At 45.7% G+C, this 14,954-nt stretch overlaps 1 protein-coding gene and 1 long non-coding RNA gene across 42 annotated transcripts in view; one reads left to right on the plus strand and one right to left on the minus strand.

Moving 5' to 3' along the window:
• Window positions 1-14,954, plus strand: part of HOXB3 (homeobox B3) — a 68,805-nt gene that overhangs the window by 38,090 nt on the left and 15,761 nt on the right. For all 5 annotated transcript variants that reach the window (XM_078645544.1, XM_078645547.1, XM_078645546.1 and 2 more), the window contains one exon: window positions 12,538-12,594. The gene's annotated coding sequence lies outside the window, so the exon portion shown is untranslated. The remainder of the gene's footprint in view (window positions 1-12,537; window positions 12,595-14,954) is intronic.
• The window catches only part of LOC144756055 (uncharacterized), a 1,542,626-nt gene that overhangs the window by 37,934 nt on the left and 1,489,738 nt on the right, over window positions 1-14,954 (minus strand). The gene's annotated exons all lie outside the window — the stretch shown is intronic.

Consider the following 14,954-nt stretch of genomic DNA (forward strand, 5'->3'; position numbering starts at 1 on the left):
GCGTCTGGCATGGGGCGCGGAGTAGCTGCAGGCTCCGGCGGGTTCACTCAGAGGACAAGTGCTCTCCCTGAGCGATGGGCCGAATGTGGTAGCCAGAGGATGACCCCAGGAGCTGCGTGACCTTTGCAGGGCTTTCTGTAACTCCTCCAGCCTCAGAAGTGGGCAGCGGGATCCCTGCCCCGGCGGACACCGAAGGCCTGTTCGGGGAGATAAGTGAGGCAGCCTCTGGTTAGACCTGCTGCTCTTCCCCCTGGATATCTCTTATCTCCTTGTCCCACCCCAGGGCTTCTTGTTCACTGCCCCGTGGGGGGAGCCGGGGACTTGCCAATACACTATTAGTTCGCCTCCAAATGTATTTACCGGAAGTATAAGAGTCTAGGAGTTCCCCATGTCCACGGCGTTATGTGCACAACTTTGTTAACCAGGAGGTTAAGCTCTAAACTTTAGTTTTTACAATCTGTGCAACTCTTAGATTAAAGTCCTGAGTAAATGTTTTATTTGATTTAGCTCAGGCGAAGTCAAGCCTGGATTTATTGGGCCTGTGGCTTCCATTTTGTTTCAGACGTGTAACTCGGCGCCCCACTGCTCGTGGCCATGTCTCTGGCGCGGGGAGAGGGGCACAGGTCTACTTATACTCCAGTTCAGAACCACAGCATACCCTCCACGTAATACAAGCACCGAAGAGGCTTTCAGGTGAGGGTGGAGGATCTGGAAAATTACCCAGAGCCGCCAGTCTGTGTGCTTGCACCCCACCTCCTCCCCCCAACCACACAGACCTCCTCGTAAATAGAACTTCTCCATTTAAGTAAGCTTCGCACGTTTTAGAGGAAGGCGGAAGTAGTTCCTAAAAGTATTTACCTTTCATGACTTTTAACATGTGCATAAACGCACAATCCCCAAGTGCACGTGTAATCGGCCTACTACACCTAGCCGGTTCAGGTGCTAAAGGTATCACAGAACCTCGCGTGCTTCTTTGATATTTACGAGTCTCCGCAGAATTTAGGGGCATCTGCACTGGGCTCACTGTTATTACTGTTTACTTTCTTAACTTCAATGCGATTTTTTAAGGGGAAAAAGTGAAGTAAACCTAGAGCAATACGCCCTGCTTGCCTGTTGTTATCTATGGACACGGAATCTGTAAGGTACGCAGATTGCCATATGGAATGTGTGTGTGTTTCTTTTCGTATCGGCACACACACATAAGTCTAGGTGCATATGCCGAGGGGAGCTTTGTATAAGTATACATATCTATATAATGAGAGGTGTGTAATTTATTGTTGGTATATATTGAGATTGGGAAAGCTAGCATAATTATACAAAAATAAGATGCACAGAAAACTGTAACACACATTTGTGCCTATATACAGAGAAGAGCTAGACGAGATGATATATAGGTGTTGTTTTAATCATGTAAGTGTGTGTGTAGATATATATATATATCTATAGGTGATATGTTTTGGGGGGTTTATTGCACAAAATGCAGTGGTATAAAAACCAATATATCAAAGGGAACTATGAAAACCACCCCACAGAGCTTTAACTTTATAAGGACTTCTAGGATTATCCTGCATTGGGACTAAATGATGCAGCAAGATTACTAAATTATGCAGAGCAAAATTAAAATTATGCAGCACATTTACTGACAATATTATTTTCATACTAAATGTACTCAGTACACACTCTTAGCTGCTCTGAATAACACAGCTTTTTCAAGGGGACTGCTATAAAACGAACATGGAATATTAGATACATAATGGGGGCAACACCTGTAATGTAGGTGGATGTTGCCATCCTGACATTTACAAACAATGAGTACAATAGAGTCTCGCACACACAATTATGGATAGTGGCTAGGTAAAGACAGCAGTTTACACAGGTATATATATGCATCAAAGATTGCCCACATACCCAGAAGCACCGACATATACTCTCACACCAGCCCCATGCTCACACACACAAAAAGAAAACAGACTATGTCCGTTTTTTTAAATTATTTCATGATTAATGGGGTTGGCGTATTGATCGATTGTAACGTAAAGTGCACGTAAAAGCTTGCAGACACACATGGTTTCAGAACGCCCATTTTGCAGTTTAAAAATAAGCCTGCTTTTTCGAAAACGACAATTTACTGCAGGGAAGGTGTGGCGGTTTTATGGGAGACTTGGGAACTTCTGTGTCAGCCCTGGGGGTTGTTCAGAGTTTAGAGTCAAACAAACGCGTTGGTTCAGATGGTTGCTAAACAGAAAACAAGACAAATACACGCCAAATGTCCCGTGTGTCGCCAATATGCTTCGAGTGTAAGGGGTGGGGGTTCTGGTGAGGTGGGGGAAGCAGGAGGGCGGCTGGGAAGCGCTTTGCAGATTCTCCCAGCGTGTTATGTGAACTGGCAGATTTATGATGGTCATTGGAAGCAGGGGCTTTAAATCCCTAAACCACGCCGTTTTTTTTGTTTGTTTTTTCTCACTATATAAACGTAGGTTTTGTCTCTCGAAAGAAAGTGGCTTTCAAACCCCCCCTGGAAGCCTGCGCGAGCCTACTTGCTTCAAGTCCCCAGGTCGGGCTTTAATTAAAACTGCTCTCCTGAATTAGCGAGGTCTCATTTAAACCTACTTGCCATTTTCAATTTTTTCTTGTTTCTTGCTAATGTCTCTTAGGATATTTTAGATTATGCTTATTTGTAAAGTTTTTAATATTTTTATTTAGACTTGATTTTATTTTACTTTTAGTGTGTTTGTTGAAGGCAGTGTTTTCCTGGTTAATTCATAAAAAAATAACGAATTCGAGAGGATAGGGACTCTGTTTTGGATATGTTGATATCACCCAATCTTTCTTATTTTACTACCACGGAAAAGCTCGTGATAGAAGGTAAAACGTTTGCATACGACTCCTTGTTTTTCAGCACACTAAAATGAAAATGTAGAGTCTAGTTTTTCGGGGTGGACATCTGGTGCTCCGTACAGTGTGCGTTTTTTTCACAGTGTGTCAAATCAAATCAAATCATCTTTATTCGGTTTTCCATTATTTTTGAAAGACCATAAAAGTTCATAAAAAACATGTTAAAAAGGATAAAACATTCAAAGTTTTTAAGTTTCAAATAATTAAAAGCTTTTCAGTGTGTCTTGCTCGCCCTGCTTTCGATGTGTGCATGTTCTTTTCATCGTGCGTGATTCTGTGTGCAGCCCGCGAGTCGATGAAGAATGAAAGCTTCACACACAAACTCACACCTCTTATCCTTTTGAACGGCTGCTCTTGCTGGCAGGATCACACTGCCCCACTGCCATTGTCTGTAGACGCCGTTCCCTTCCTATTGTTTACAGGCGTTGAGGGGAGGGGAGCCTAACCTTACCATTCCAAAATGGCGACGGCACAGCCGCCAAACGCTGTGGTAGCAAGCAGGTAGAGGTGCAAGCGCAGACCTGTTTTTAAGCGATTTTCGTTTGTCTCGTGTAAACTCAAAGCACCCACTGCTTCGCTGGCATGGTATCTCGGCGCACTGGCACCTCAGACATCTCTACCCCTTGCGGACACGACACAAGAGTTTCTTTCCCCCATCCCTGGCTTCGAGATGACATACCAGCCGTAAGCGGGCAGCCGCCCCCACGCCCCTCTCCGCCGGCAGCAAGTCAGTAGGGTAGGGCTCTGAAGCCTTTGAATTGCTTCATGTAGTGCACGCTGGTTAGTAGTAAGCGCCCTGATACACGCCCGTTGTTATTTGTGGAAGAGGGGGTGGCTCTGTGGGCTGCCGGGTGGACAGGGCGTGGGTGGGTAGGCTGGGCAGAGACAGGTAGGGCAGAGGGGCGCATGCAGAGGCTGTTCAGCTTATACATGTTAAGACAGTACCCATCCATATGTCACACCCATCTCCTCTACGTGCATGCTGTATGTTCTATCTAAACGTCTTTGACACATATACACATGTGTTTGCTTGAGTGTGTTCGCAGTACGAAAGTCGCATTATCCTCTCGCAGGGATGTGTATGCATTTGCCTACAAACCTTTCAACAATACCTAGATTGAAATATATGACCATTTTTGCGCCAGGTCGCATTTGACAAGAACAAACGCTACCGTGGAAGGTCATAGTGGTCCTTTGAGTATGAAAGTGGGAGACCCCCTCAATCCCCTCACGCCCCCTCCCCAGGACCACGTGATTCATTAAATAATTAATGCAGAGGTTGCAGAATAGATATGTATTCGTCAGGAAATTCGCAGACACGGTCTCCCTGTGTCTGACGTGAAATTCAACTGTCCTTTAAAAAACAAGCCTATGGCAGGGGGGGAGTGAGAGGGAGAGAGCGAGGAGAAGGGGAGACGGGGAGAGAGGGGGGAGCCGTGCCATAAAGCGATTCTGGGAGCCGAGCCCAGACCGTGGGCAGGAACGCTGTAAGTAGCAGGGCATCCCGCGCCTGTGTGTCCATGGAAATTCATTCTTTGTTATTAATGTTATTGTCGTAAAATCTGACAAATAGCCATCTTCATTGGGGGCCATTTCTCTTCGCAGGGGCAGTGCAGTCTGCGTGTGTGTTTTATCCCGTGCAGTCATTTCGTTGCTGTTTTTTTTAGGAATATGCCTTCTCTCGCCCCTAGTCAGCGCGCGCTTTCCCACCGTCCCTGATTTATGGCAGGGAGTCTGTCACTGCCGGGCTGCCATTGTTGTATGTTTGTGAGGGAGTTGTGTTGTTTATGGGTGCCCGAGATAAATCATTGCTCAACTCGAGAGGATGTGCTGGGAGACGGCTGCGCAGCGCTGGAAAGAAGGGGAGCCAGGCTCTGCCGCCGATAAGGTCGGCTTCTCCTGAGATGTCTGCGGAGCTGCACTGAAGCCGGGGGTCCCTTCTTGTCACATCTGGAGTGGGAAGAAGTTAAGGGACATTTGTTCATATTTGTTAAACGAGCGCCTTGTTGGCGTCCCCAGCCTGCTAGGAGCTGGCATGAAAAGGAGCTGCCTGCAGCCTGACATCACAGCATTCCTCTGCCCTGGGCAGCCTCGGGCGCCCAGCCGCGCTCCCCGGTGGAATATTAACAGGATGCGAGGCCGATCTGAGCCCAGGACTCGGAGGGGAGAAAGGGGTTTACATGGGTGTGTGTGCGTGCGCCAGTTGGTCCGCGGGGGCACCACTGGCAGAGGTCTGTGCGGGTACAGAGCGGTGATTTCAACAGATTGTGGGCGATTTATTCATAACACCACAATTGTCTTTGTGTGGAATTACAAGTTGTCCTTTAAGCACTAGGGTAGAACGTGGAAAGCCTTTAGGTTCTCGCAGCTTTCCGAGGAAGGCGAACTGCAATGACAAAAGTGCATGGCACAGGAGTGTTTACGTTACATGGTATCCTGGAAATGATGAAGGCTTCTGGCATTATGATGATGATGAAGGTGCATGGTATTCTAGTGATGAATGTGCGGGGCACCGCGGCAGTGATGGTAATAATTCCGTGTAAATGATAGTTTGGTGCTCAGGGTCTGAAGGCACAGCTTTGCAATGGCAGAGAGGGGCGCTCTCTCTGGGATGCTGAAGGCACTTTGAGTTACGAATGAATGTGCAAGACACTGTAAAGATGAAGATGGTGGGCGCTATTCAGGAGCTGATACTGTGGCATCTTATTGCAGCAACGAGAACTGCGCGGTATTGTGGTGTTGACAACGGTGCAGGTCATTTATGGTGATTGTCGTGCGGATCCAACGCGTTTAATTGTGGCAATAAGATGGGTGCGAGGTATTGCGGTGCTAAAAAAGGGTCGTCTTTTGTGGTGGCGAGGAGCTGCACGGTATCGTGATGCTGATAATGGAGTGTTTATGTGGTGCTGATGATAATGATGAAGCAGCCTCTTGTGGTGCGGGTAATAGTGCCGCCTATTATAGCAAAGAAAACTGTGCAAGGTATTGTGCTGCTGATAAAGGTTCATCTGCTGTGATGGTGAGAACTGCATGGTATGATACTGGTAACGGTATGTGTCCTGTGTAGGCTACTGCGGTGCTGATGAAGGTGCCTCTTATTGGATGATGATGATGATGCAGGGTGTTGTGGTGCGGATAATAGTGCAGCCTCCCACAGCAATGAACAATGTGCAGGGTATTGCTGCGGAGATGAATGTGCATCTTAATATAGTGATCCCTATGTGCAGAATATTGTGGTGCTGATATTAGTGCAGCCTGCTGTGGCGACGAGCCTCTGGTCCCTATGTGCAGCATATTGTAGTACTTGTTTATAGTGCTACCTACTGTGGCGACGAGCCTGTGGTCCCTATGTGCATCATATTGTGGTACTGATGATAGTGCAGCCTACCGTGGCGTCGAGCATGTTGTCCCTATGTGCAGCATATTGTGGTACTTGTTTATAGTGCTGCCTACTGTGGCGAAGAGCCTGTGGTCCCTATGTGCATCATACTGTGGTACTTGTTTATAGTGCTACATACTGTGGCGACAAGCCTGTGGTCCCTATGTGCATCATATTGTGGTACTTGTTTATAGTGCTACCTACTGTGGCGACGAGCCTGTGGTCCCTATGTGCATCATATTGTGGTACTTGTTTATAGTGCTACCTACTGTGGTGACGAGCCTGTGGTCCCTATGTGCATCATATTGTGGTACTGATTATAGTGCAGCCTACTGTGGCGACGAGCCTGTGGTCCCTATGTGCATCATATTGTGGTACTGATGATAGTGCAGCTTACCGTGGCGACGAGCCTGTGGTCCCTATGTGCATCATATTGTGGTACTGATGATAGTGCAGCCTACCGTGGCGACGAGCCTGTGGTCCCTATGTGCATCATATTGTGGTACTGATTATCGTGCAGCCTACTGTGGGGTCAGGACTACGTGGGGGTATTGTGGTGAAGATAATGATGCATCTTTCTGGAGTGATCACTTGGTGCAGCATATTGTGGGGCTGATATTAGTGCAGCCTACTGTGTAGATGAGCACAGTGTGTGGGTATTGTGGTGAAGATAATGAAGCGATAATAGTGCAGCCTACTGTGTGGTGGGGACTATGTGGGGGGTATTGTTGTGAAGATAATAATGCATCTTTCTAGAGTGATCGCTTCGTTGCAGCATAATGTGGCGCTGATGATAATAGTGCAGCCTACTGTGGGGTGTGAGGACTATGTGGGGGGTATTGTGGTGAAGAGAATGATACATCTTACTGGAGTGATCACTTTGTTGCAGCATAATGTGGTGCTGATAATAGTGCAGCCTACTGTGGGATGAGAACTGTGTGGGGTATTGTGGTGAGGATAATGATGCATCTTACTGTAGTGATCACTGTGTGCAGCATATTGTAGTGCTAATGTGAGTGCAGTTTCTGTAGGATGAGGACTGTGTGGGATATTATGGCCACTATATGCAGCATATTGTGGTGCTGATATGAGTGCAACCTACTGTGGGATGAGGACGGTGTTGGGGGATTGTGGTGAAGATGATGATGCATCTCACTGTAGTGATTCCTGTGTGCGGCATAGTGTGGTGCTGATAATAGTGCAGTTTCTGTGGGGATGAGGTCTGTGTGGGGGTATTGTGGTGAAGACGATGATGCATCCCACTGTAGTGATCCCTCTAAGTGTGCAGCATAGTGTGGTGATGATGAGAGTGCAGCCTCCTGTGGCAAGGAGGACTGGGCATGGTATTTTGATGCTAAATAACGGCGCGTCTTTCGTGGTCATCTTACTATACCGGCATATGGATAATTGCAGGTAAACAATTTAATTGATAAAACGAATTTCGTAGCGCGCCTTGCATCGCAAAATGCGATGCAGTGCGCGGTACGAAATTCGTTTTATTAATTACATTGTTTACTTACCTGCAATTATCCATATGCGGGTTTTTAGCACCCACCACTCTGCCCCTCCCTCTCCACCTCCCTGCCCCACCGTAACTTCCTCCATGGGCCGCGGCTGGGGTATTGTCTTGCTGAAAGAGTGTGCATGGTATTGTGGTGCAGCGATAGCAGCAGCCTATTGTTATGGTGAGGACTGTGCAGGGTACTGTAGTGCTAATAATAGGGATATTGTATAATCCATTTTAAGGTGGTGTGGAGGGCTGTGGGTGGTTTTGTGGTGCTGACAGCTGGCCATCTTGCCTAGTATGGTGCTAACAATGGTGCAACCTGTTATGGTGATGATGACTGTGTAGGGTATTATGACGGAGTGCATTGTAGTGATACCCACGTGCAGCATAGTGTGGTGCCCATAATGGTGCAGCAGGTTGTGGTGCGGAGGACTGTGCAGGTGTTTGTGGCCCACCTGATATTATTGTGACAGTGAGAACTGTGCAAGGTTTGATGATGCTTACAATGGTGGAGCCTATCAGTTTGAAGGGTATGGAAGTGTTGATGAGAACTTGAGCGGTATTGTGGCCCAGATGATCCTATTGTGATGATGGTGACTGTGTGGGGCATTGTGATGCAGATAACGGCTTCTCTTTTGTGCTAATGAGAAACGCACAAACTATTGCAGTGCTGGCAATGATGTGTATGTTGTGTTGATAAGGGCCCTAAGGACAGCTTTAGTGGTGAAAAGAACTGTGCAAAGTACTGTGTTGGTGAGATCAAGGGCCTCCCAGAGCACTGTGAAGTGCACAACGGTGCATAATATTGCGGTGTTGTGCGTCGGGGTAACAATGATGATGGATTTCGGTGTGTGGTACTTGATAATAGCGCATTCTATTTTAGTGATGTGGGTTATACACGGTAATCTACATAGCATTTACACAATTATCTTGCAGTCTGAAAGTGTACAATACACTGTATGTACAGCGTGTAAGCATTATGTCTGTAGCCATGCAAATGCGATTTCGGCCCAGTTCTCTGTACTCGGGTGAATGTTTGTCATTGTGCAGCATTCTGTCCATCAATTGTTCTTTTTGCCTCTCGCATTGTTGTGCACAAGAATGTAAAGATGTGTTCAATATGTGGGGCAGTCATTTGTGTATTATGGCTTTGGTGGCAGAGATGATGGGGGCCTCTGGCTGTCAGAATCTCCAGCCGGATACCACACGTTTTGTTGAGGAAAGATATGCTTGAATGTCACGCTATAATTTCCAGGAATATGAGGGGTATGTATGTGTTTGACGTAAGCCAAGCCACTGTGCCTCGCTCCCTGTGCAGGTCTCCCCACCTCGCCCCAGGCAAGACTGCTTCTGCAGCTGTCCTACCTGTACACACCTGGGGAAAGGGGCATTAGGAAGATAGGATCCGTGGCCTCTGGCCACAATCGGTATATACTGGAGGCAGGCACAAGTAACCGGCTAGAAGGTGGGCAAAGTGTCGTCGAGAGATCACATCACCAGCTTGACATTGTAAAAGTAATGTGATTTTATTGCATAGAATCGATGGAGGACGAACCCGTGGATTTTACATTTTTCATGAGCCCGTAGCGTTGTTTTTGCTATCATTTTTTATTTACCTGGTTGCTCGCTGATTTTTCCTGTTGTGAGTCCTCCTTTTTAGCTCCTCTATACTTCTACCTTCTGGTTCATGCCAGTTATTTTTCTTCTTTTTTCTGTGGCCCCGACCCTACACTTCTGTATTTCATTCACTCGTTTGGCTTCTTTTCTTCTGTTTCATTTCACCCCTGCTTGTTTGGTTTGCTTCTTTGTTCATCTTTCCTTTTTTTTCCCCTCTCTTCCTTTCCCCATTCCCTTCATATTTGACTTTTTTCTAGTTTCCTTCCAAACACTCAGTTTCTCACATCATCACACAATCTCTGAACTCACCTAACCCTCGGTTCTGTCCATCTGCCTCTCCTCTCTGGCTGAGCTTCCACAGCCTGGTTAAGAGGTAAGCACAGGTATTAAGCATTGACTCTCAGCTCTCTTTGTTAATGTACACGTTTATGCTTTGAAAGGATTTCGAATCGAAAAGGCCTTGAGGTAGGCATGCCTCTATCGTGGAAGAAGGCTAGCTGGTGGGCGTTCTTTGTTAAAGTTGCTAGTTTGCGATTCATAAGTAGGACTTTGACATGGGGTTGTGATGCTTTGAGATGAAATGTGTATGAAGCGCCTCCCCAGTGCACGGTAACTCTCCATTCGACTTGTGCTACTTGGTAGAACCCTCGACCACTGCTCCTGGCACTGTCCATGGGGCCACACCACGCCAGATCACCGTTCGCTGTGCCAAGCTGTGCCTCCAGTGCCCATCCATGCTAGGTCGCTCGAGGACTGGCTGGCCCTGGCTCCGCACCGAGCAGGCAGCCATGCTGAATAAACACACGGCCAGGCACTAGCCCTGGGTAATAAATCTCATTTTCATATCAGACGCTGCCCACATCTGTTAAGAGTGACCATAAAGGAAACGAGTTTGATTTCCATGCAAATCTGCCTGATTTGACAGCAGCATCCACTCCCTGCGCAGGGGAAACTGGGAGGAATCGATGCTAATTACAATTCGGGTCTATTTGTATTTGAATTTATCAAGCCGAGCCTTATTTCAAAACTCTCGCATTTCAATGACTATCTCTTCCTAGCCGGACTCAGGCCTGCAAACACTGCTCCAGCGAAGGTGATCTTTTGTGTTCAGAGCCTTTGTTTATGCCATTATCGGACCACTAGGGTGCAAAATCACACAGCCAGAGAGAGAGAACATGGGATCTACATGACTGTCATTAAGAACTGTTTTTTATCTTCGTTCCAATTTTAGATTTTGCATTTATATAACTAATTGTTTTTATTTTCGTGCCAATTTTAGATTTAGCATTTATGTAGAAATTGGGCTGAACATCGTTTCTCTCTGGTATAGTATTGTTAATTTTGGGAATTCTTTGTCCGATTTTTTTGTGGGGACTGTCCAAAATGTGACACTATTTTTATCAGGAACAAGATCCACGTTCCGTTTTTAGGCAAAAATCCAGGTGCATTTTAGTTTTCTTTCCATCCGATGCTCTTGTGTGAATCGTTTCATAAGATGTTTCTGATTTTTTTAAATACAAATTACCACTAAATAACATCGATGTTTCCCTTGATTATTTGACTCCATTTCGCAGACTGTGCTTTTGCAGTGTTTGTGCTGAACGTTGTCCTCGTCGCCAATCTTCTATCTATTTTAACAGTGTATCTTTGCAGGGAACGGCAGTGTTGACAAAGGTGCTGCTTTCATGCTGATCATAACTGGGCTGTATTACGTAAACTGTCTTTCAGTATTTGAACCATGGGCATTAAGCTCAGACAAAGCCGCTCGTGTTTTTCTTAAAACGAAGGGGGAAACAAAGGGAAGTAAAAAAGCAGCCATGACCCGCAAACACCATCCACACTCCCGTGCTCCACAGGGGTGGGGAATGAAAGGGTTAGAGTCAGCTTCATGTTGTTTTGCAACTGATACAATTAACGAAGAGAAATAGATGACTTTCCAAAATCCAACAAGAATTAAATTTCACAAGAGAATGAAAAAAGCGCAATTATAGTGAGAAATGTTCAACTGGAAAAAAGGAAATCGCACAGAGTGGTTATTTAAAACACAACAATAATGATTTTGTGGCATATTAGGCGACTTTCTTGCATGCTTTTAATTTCTTAATATATATGTCGATCCAAGAAAATATTAATATTAATAATGTAATAATAATAATAAAAATAATAAAAAATAATAAATCGTTATTGTCACTTCTTATTATGATTATTATCGTTGCTGTTTTTTGTTAGCACTAAAGGCACTACATACCTAAGTGGCAAAACATCTAAACGAAACTTCACAGGAACAGCTTAGGGACTGCTGATAACACAGATAATATACACTTGCAAAGTCGGGTTGCATTACATCGACTTTACAAAGTATTAAAGGAGGTTTGTTTTGTTCTTTGCTAATTTGCTGGTTCTGCTGTGAATATGGTGGAAGTGTAAAGCAGACATCCTCACAGGACTGTGGATCGTGGAAAAAGTAACAGGGTAGCAACTAAACTGAAAACCCTTCCAAAAACCAGCGTTTTGCCCCCAGAAACGATCCTCCACGCAAACCGCACCCACCCTCCCTCGCCAATATTTACGTTGACATAACTTGTCTCCGACGCCTCTTCGAATCTCGCACACCTACTTGCACATTTTCACGGCAGGGCGTTGACAATAAATTGCAAAGAATATTAGAATAAATAACTCGGACTACCAGCCGAGATTTGCAGCTCCCGTGCCTTTGAGTCAATCGATTCTGAGTGGGACAAGGTGAAAAGAAACTTTATTTCGTGGGTTAAGCAAAACTGAGCAGAAAAAGATCCTCAAAAAACGGCAGGAAAGCTCATGTTGTGATGCTGGTCCCCCCTGGAATCGGCATATGGAACCAATTTCAGACCTTGACACCGAGAGGCCAGTTCCTGCAAACCCTGAAAATGCCCCCTAAACCATTTGCTACTCGTCTCTCGCAGTCGTGTCCATCAGTGCAGGGTCCTGGGGGCTGGGGGTCTTGGAGGGAGGAGCATCCAGGAAGGTGCTCCGGGTGCGCTCTCTTCTGGGTTGGGCTCTTCTCACAAGCTGGGGGTGGGGTGGGGGTCGTAGAAGGCTTGACTAGAGCAGCTCGCGCTCCTAATTCCACTTCTGAGTGTTGTTATTGTCTGCTCCCCAGAACAGGTACTCCCGGCGAGGTGCCCCCCTGCTCAGGCCGCACGCAGTACGCTCACAGGTAAGCATGTCACATGCATCTTGGTTATGTGGAAGCTTTATGTCTTAAGGCAGAATAAATCAGCTTAAAGTATTGAAGATGAACAGCTGCGATAGCAAAAATGCATTTGTGTGTAAGTGTGTATTATGTGCACACATTACACCCACACTCGAAGTATTTGTTATTATAAAGTGCCTGCATTACATATGTTACAGCTGAGCTGTATTGCTATTAACTGTTTATTTTGAATATGAGTGTGTGATATAATCACACGCCGCATACTTGTGTCTTTATGCGCGTTCGGGTGTTTTATATCTAGGATCTTGGAGGAAATGTCTTTTTTTTACCTTTCATTTATCGCCTCCACCCTCTTTCGGAAAGGCCCTGCAGTGGTGCTGTTCTGGCAGAGGGAGAGGGTGTTAAACATAACAATGTGATTTATGGCCTCACGAAGTTTTGTTTACATGAATTAACTCCTAATTACAAGTGTTCTTTTTACTGGGAAAACACGACAAAAAAACAAAGCTCTTCCTGGGGCCCTGTTGTGTGTTTCTTTCTTTCGTTCAGTTCATCGGGCATGTGTTCTAGCCCATTATAGCTTTGCACTATGTACCCTTCTCCTTTGTCAGCCATGCTTGTTATTAGTTCAAAGAAAATGCTGAGATGCTGTTTTCCATTTTAAGAAAATGACCTGGTTTCTTTATAAATACTGACAACGCTATACAATTTCATCCTCAATGGAGGGGTGGGGTCAGAACCAAATGACGTGTCTACGCCCAAATGTTGGCTGCACACAGAAGTGAAAGCGGTACCTTCCCGGGGCCACACTTGAGACTGAAGTCCGCCCTTTCATGCCTCCTGATCTGGTTTCGATGAATTGCTTTTCGTTATGAGTGGCAAAGGAGAACATCCGACGCATTTTGTTTCTCGGGTCCTGGGACCCCGCTCCTATGTTTCACTGTCCTCCGCTCCTATGTTTCACTGTCCTGATGAACTCTCCTATGGACTCCACTTGGAACATATAAGCCCAGGGTTTTTAGCTTCCAATAAAGTATTTAACCAGGAAAAATAGGAGCTCTGCATTTAACGGTCAAGATTCAAGGTTCTTTAGTAGACGTGTATTTTCCGAACCGAAGGGATCTTTCTATACATGACACAAAGTGTACATTTCAAAGTGGATTTACTGCTGCAAGCCGAGATTTCGGATCAGAACCGTGTGTCTCTCCAAGTCAGGTGATGGGGCAGTCCTTTGATGAGGTAGGAGAGCTAAACTTTTACAATCATCAAAATAGAGAAAACAATAATAGCGGTTTCGTTTTTACACACACAACACACACGTATTTGTTAGTAAATTTATTTCCGTCCCTTTAGCAATTCGGACCAAATCCATTTGTGAGGCAGTGTCATGGGAATTGCTCCCATGTGACAATGCATCTTTGGTTTGTGGAACGCGAGGCATAGACCAATTGCGTTTCATTTCCCGAGGCGAACCGCTATATATATTGCAAGAGTAAGACTTGAGATCCCAGGCGGCGGATTTTTTTACTGAAAATTGCTTTGCATTACATTTCCTTTGCCTTCGAATTATTTTTGCTGGCCTCCAGCTAAACTCGGACGGCTTTTTTCTTTTTTACCAAGCGCCTGATCTGCTCAGGAATGAAATCTGAGAAGAAACCACAGGGCTGTGAGTGCCCATAATTTCATTGATTTTATCATAAATCATCAAGTTCATGAAGAACCAGAGTTGCCACTGAAGTAAATTGATATTAATGGACATTTTTGGATACTAAACTATCTCTGCTGCTGCCTCCTGTGTTTGTTTAGATTTCCACTGCTAGGAAGCCTTTAACAGATCTACTCGCCTCTCTGTTCATTTGCATATGGCAGACTAATTGTCTTATGAATCGGGCCCCTTCCGCAGGCTCATATTTCAGGTCTTGTGGTCTGTTGATAAGGCCCTGTTAGGCGGATGAACTCCTCTCCAGCGGAGCTTTATTCCTGCTAACACGTTTAAACACCAACCACAGTGGTCTCTCAACCCTCCTGTCGGGGGCATTAGAAGACGGGCAGCAAGGAGATTCGGAAAGGGTAGGGGTTTGTGCTGGGAGCTGCAAGGCTCCGGTCAACGGGCTGCATACTACGGGTCACTGACACCCTGTTAAAGATTGCCAGGCCCCCTCAAGAGTCAGCCATTACATATTAACTATGTAGCTCAACAAGCGGGGAGCTGTGTGAACCCATGTGCCACTTTTTATATGCTGATGAGTTTTGTGGAGATGAAAGGAAACGCCTGGACTGTATACAACGTGCCTAAAGGCCTGGGTATCTTATTCGGAACCCACAATTACTAACCTCCAAATGAAAAAAAATGCAGCAAACCG

Source organism: Lissotriton helveticus, chromosome 5_1 (assembly GCF_964261635.1).
Source record: "Lissotriton helveticus chromosome 5_1, aLisHel1.1, whole genome shotgun sequence".
NCBI classification, from domain to species: domain Eukaryota; kingdom Metazoa; phylum Chordata; class Amphibia; order Caudata; family Salamandridae; genus Lissotriton; species Lissotriton helveticus.